Below are 6,039 nucleotides of genomic sequence, written 5' to 3'. Positions count from 1 at the left end.
TAGAGTTTCTGTGCTTTTGGCTTTTAAAATGGACTAAGTGGCCTTTTTTGTCCGCATTAGCTGTTGTGTTGCACTTTATTCTGTGATTTTATGGAATAAAAACATTGAGATGATGAACCATCTGAATGTCTTTTTTGGGGGGTGCATTTTACCTTATATGAATAGGTGATGTTTATCAACTGACAATTAAATTTTATTAGTAATTATAAAATTAATTTTACCTAATTTCAATGAGTAAGTAGCTGTTGAATATATACGTAAATATGGGGTAAATTTTAAGTATTTCATAGCTTTTTATTGAAGCTATTTTATACACAATATATTGACTTAAATCTACCCCAGAAAAGTCCATGCAAATTGTTACCTCAGATTTATTGGGTAAATTCTTACAGTGGGCCCTTTGTTGATTAAATTGTTTCTAGCTTAAAAATCTAAACTGCAGACAGAGTGCAGGTTAAAGGCGCTTTGATTTTCAAATTTGCAAGATAGTTCCATCCTTTATTTACAGTGAGTGTATTTCCAGATGGAAACACATCAACACAAACCAGCCAAACGTTTATAGCAGACTGAATGTTATGGAGTGATTTCTTTCTACAAACCTCGCTCACCCATTCACACACTTCCTGTTCCTAAGCTCTTTTAACCAACATTCAGCCACTCTGAGGCCGACTCAGGGTTCACTATGATCATCGAGGACACTTTGACGTGTAGACGAGCCGGGGACTGAACACGATAAGCAGACGATCTGCTCTACCGACGTCCTGATTGTTGCCTGTTGCACATGGAAACATTTTACTCTGATTGCTGCACACCAGTGACCAGAAACCCGAATGCTGCAATGATCATGCATTCGGGGGACGTAAATAATCAGGCTCCTCATTTTTTCAATAAAAAAGTCATATTCAGAAAACGATCAAAACCCGGATAAAACTCAAAACAGGAATATTAATGTGCATTCAGCGTGAAGCTGTCACAGTGGTAGAAGCAGCAGCAACTTACCCTGATTTCACTTTCCCTCTCTGCACAGCAGCTCTGTGGCATCTGGACTGCCTCCATTTTTCTTTTTTTTGCGAGCATTCATTTTAATTCTAATGCTGGAATATATATAGCGAGCGAGCTGCAGAGGCTCAAAGGAATGGCCAGCCGAATGTTCCCAGGATATCTCTCCACTGCAGAAAACTATTGATCCATCTGGTATAAAGAATCTGTTTTTCTGGGCACAAGTATTGGCTTCACCTAAATTCACTTGTTGTGGAGGTATTTTCACGGTTTGACTAGAAGAACATCTGTCAGCCAGCACACACAAACACACACACGAGCAGGCGCATAGATTCAACGCCCTCACAGAAATGAACAGGTTGTCTCCAGTGGAAAAAAAAAATCACATCCAATGCTAATCAAATGAATCAGTTTAAGTGCATTTCTGCCCTCCTATTTATCAGCTGGCTCTGTCTAAACAGCCGCTGATAATGCTGTGCGGTGCACATTGAGGCAGGGGCTCGTATCGACACACAGTGGGCGCCCATTTCACGCCTGCCCAGTTCAGGGGCTAATGAGTGCAGTTAGCATCTCACAAGTGGGCCTGCACAGTAATCGAACATCATTAATTCTAGTGCGATTCATTTTGTAACCAAATCACTGATCAAAGTCCATTTCAGCCTGCTCTAATAGTGCCCGTGGAAAAAAATAGATGTATTAATGTCAGGTCTCTGCATATCAGTAAACAAATTACGTGGATTCCATACGTGTCGGCATCCTTGATTAAATGCAATGATTACATCTGAGGTTCAATATTAGTTTTCATCTTTGAGCAAAATGATTTTTGATTAGCTTAAATCGCATCCCGTCATCCGGGGATCCGACTCGGATGCCAGAGTCTTTCAGTCAGTTTTACTAAAAGTTCTCTCTGAAAATTAAAAAGAAACACGTCAAGAAAATTCTGGTTTGTTTCTAAATATATAAAAAGTGTTAGAAGTGATTAAGTTGTGAAAACATTAAAAGTTTCTTGTGGCACCAGGACATTAAATAGTTTTTCATAACGTTTGACATTCATTTGCAGAAGTCATGCTTTGATGATGCACTGAAGGCATATTTATCAAGATACTCCCCCTTCAGTAGTCCACATAACTCTTAATTTTATAGATGATGTATGTCTTTCATAATGACAATCCAAATTCATTCTTCAGACAGGTGGGTAAGACATGACAGTAATGTTTAATGAAGCTTCCTCAAAGAGCAAAAATCCCTGCATTGTGCAAGCAGGAAACAACAAATGCTCGATAGAAGAAAGTCTAATTAAAGAACAAAATGGGAAAAAGGAATCCAGAAGAAGAAAACAAGGCAGAGGAGAAAGTAGAGACTAGGGCTAATTTGGAAAACAAGATAGAGACCCACCTAATTGGACTGGGAGAAGACAATTACAAAGGCAGAGGAAATAAAAAAGGCAAAGACAGGAAGGCAGCTGATTAGCAAAATAAAGCAAGAAACTCCAAAAAAAGACATGAAACGGAAAGTTAAACCCTTAGAAACTCAAGAGAACGGACGCCACCAAATAAAAACAGGAACCATACGAACATTTATCCTCTAAGCTGACCTTCATATGATTATCGTCACTGGCAGATGCGCACACCCACCGCTGATAACAATACGCGCTGTTGTCATAGTGTTTTTAAGTCAGCTTTGTAGGTTACAAGTCTAGCTGGTGAGAATGCGCCGCTGTATTCACTGTATAAAATCCCAATACAGAAATCTCAAAAGCTGTAGTTCCTATAGTGACCACATGAGGCAGATTCTCTAAGCATGTTAAAATGTAACCAGCCAATGTTACCAGCATTAAAAACATAAAAGCATATTGTTGTTACTAATTTGCAGGTACATGTGCCTGTGCCATAGGGAGTATAAAAAATGGACGTACCCCTCGGGGTCTCAAAAGTGATACTAATGTAGAATTGCTTTAAACTCGCCTTCTTTTTAATGGCCAGCAGGGGGCGACTACTCTGGCTCTGAAAGGACTTGCTCTGCCCAGGCTGTAAAGAAGCCTCCTTTGTTCTGTGACTTCAGTAGGTTTAAAAAAACTACTTTATGGGCTCATTCACTAGTTTTAGTTGAAATTATTATTATTAGTTTCAGGTTATCAAGAGAATGGCTCATAACTAACAGATATAAATCAGTGTGTTAAGGCACAGCGGGTTTTTATGTAGGAGCAGTTTGGTTACATAGAGTCAGTTTCATGTGATGCTACATAATGTTACTGTGTTTGGATTATTATGCTGGACTTGTTAACTTTAAAAAATCTATGAAAAAAATATAGCTAATTCATGAGTAATCTATTAGGAGCAAGAGATGGGTGTATATAAATATATCTATGTGTCACACTTTTACATTTTTGGGTAGTGACAAGCATGAATAAGTAAGCAGTTGCTAAAGTGCTCCATTCCACCTCTTGTTTGAGGTTTGAGAAGCCACATTTTTAACACTGAGTTTCTTACTCTATTGAGAGGCAACAATTGTGTAGTTGTCTCCTACACTTTAAATGCTCATTTTACAAGTATTTGGCAGGGCAATTGTCAACAGCTTGAAGCACAATTGGAACAGACTGGAAGGAGGAGAACAATAGAAGGAAGCTACAAAAACCCATCTTTCTACCTCTGCTCTTAAAGGCCCGCAGGACCACAGAATGCACAAGCAGAGTTCAAGAGCAGCACAAGATCTGTTTTCTTCCCCTTTCATAACAGCTTTGAGATTCCTGGGTATCGTCACCCAGCTCTCTGCAAAGCCCCCTATGCTTAGTTGACCTGGTAAATATTCCCATCTGCGAGCACGGTCCAGCAACTACTGGTCAAAACCTCCAGGTTTCCATCTTACAGCTGAAACATACTAAAAATATGCAGCAAAGGAAAACAACCCAAGAATGAAGAGTCGTACACAGAAGACCCTAAAAAAGCAGAAGACTCAATTTCATGTGTAATCTATCACAAAGGCTTCCCATGGAGCAGATAGCAGGGTCACTAATGATGACACCTCCTTCATCAGCAAGACTGAAGGAGGTGTGTTTTTGCCTTAAAAGCCATCATCATATGTATTAATCAAAATGAGTGGTGTCGAGTTTCTTTTAAAGAAAGAAAATTGGAGCAGGAGCCTGTTATTCCCTAAATGTTTAAATGAATATTGTACTTTAGATTTTGCCTTACTTAAAATTAATGCGTTCAATTACATTCGCAGATGGAGAATAAAGGAAAGCATTTGGGCAGAAGTGCAGAGAAGAATAAATGCTGCAAATTTTATTGTGAACTGTTTTCTTTAGTATCAGCTGAAGTGAAATGATCACAAATTCCCAATTCATAATTGAAATAATAATTCATAATTATAAACAGCGTGTATCAAAAATAATGACAGGATTTCAAAGTGCTGTAATTCCACAGCCGTTCGCCGCTAACAATAAAAACGTGGACTGCTAGAAATAACGGATTCGTGAGTTTCGCGGTAGCCACTGTTACGTGCTGGTACAGCACGTTCTCACTCCCAAAGTGTAACATTTTATGCTAGGTGATAAATCGTCAACATATTACGCTTCCGGGCACCCGACATGTCCCTATATTACGATAACGAAAAAATGAGGAAATATGAGAACCGTTTGGAATGAATCTACACATGCATGTTCGTTTTACTTAAATCACTTCGGAAAAAACGATCTAATGTCATTAAAGTGCTGGTTAGGGTTAGAGATAAGGTCAGGGTTGGAATACAATGCTGGAACGTGTATTACTGCGGGAGCGTCATTCTGCTGGATTTCATCCATAACGCGGCGCGTAGCATAAGAACGCTGAAGGTCACATTTCACATTCCTCAGGAACGCCTCTGGATTTGACAAATCGTCAGGATGTTACGCCTCGGGAGTGAGAACGGGCTGGTTCGCAAGTACATGTCTGACTATTGTTTGGACATGTGTCGTACGTGTGGAGGGGGACAAACTGAACACTTGTGACCACAGTCAGTTTTATATGTAACACTTTATACTCAACCATGAATATTATGAACTAGTACCGTAAGCTTGTGTCCATTACTGTACTGTACACACACTTACCTATCAGTTGTCGCCCACCCCCGACCCCAAATCTGACTTTATAGTCCATAAATGGACAGGTTTCTTTTCTTTTTTTTTGCCTGTCCCATTTGGTTCTTCAGCCGTCAGAATTGTTGTCTGAACACCAACAAGGAGACCCGATGGATTTACTTTGCCAAATGGATCATCACGGTCTTGCCATATTGGTCTATTTGATCGACCTTTGTTGTCATTATTTATTTTATTTTATTTTCAGTTGTTACAGACGGGACAGACATGACTGAGGGACAGGAAAGTGAGAGAGAAAGATGAAGGGAAAGAAAAACAGAAGGGAAGAGGGATAGTGAGAAAGAAGAGAAAAACAAATCTCCTGGATCACCTGTTGAGAGAAAAAGAAGAGAAAACAAGCAAAAAAACAGAGCAACATACTAAACACAACACCATCACGTTAATCTAGCTGAGTGTAAACAGCAGTAAATACTAAATATTGAATGTTGTTGTGTAGCAAGCAGGGCCGACAGCGCACAATGTGCTTTGAGGTAGCAGCCAATAGAAGTGTAGTTTATGTCTATGAACAGTGAACACCTGTGTGCACACCTGTGTGGATCAGCGCGCTTGTATTCAAAAGGTTTCCACATGTAATGGTCTGCTAGAGCAGCGGTCCCCAACCCCCGGGCCTCGGACCGGTACCGGTCCGTAAGTCGTTTGGCCACGAGAGTTGAGGCTCAGGTTTTCAGCATTATTTTGTTAGCGTTTTTATCGTTAACTCGGTTTTCCTGGGTCTTTTCACGTGTGTTATGAATAACTCTTCTATTTTTCAGTAGCGGTACTGGTTTTATTTTGTTGTATTTTTCCGCGACACCTTAAAGGCCGGTCTGTAAAAATATTGTCGGGCATAAACCGGTCCGTGGTGCAACAAAGGTTGGAGACCGCTGTGCTAGAGGATGTAGAGAGCCATAGCCCCGTCCCCCAGGGCA

This window comes from Mchenga conophoros, linkage group LG15 (assembly GCF_057382185.1).
Source record: "Mchenga conophoros isolate Kocher_MC1m ecotype Shallow Benthic linkage group LG15, M_conophoros_male_GT1.1, whole genome shotgun sequence".
Classification (NCBI taxonomy): Eukaryota; Metazoa; Chordata; class Actinopteri; order Cichliformes; family Cichlidae; genus Mchenga; species Mchenga conophoros.
This window is presented reverse-complemented; position numbering follows the sequence as displayed.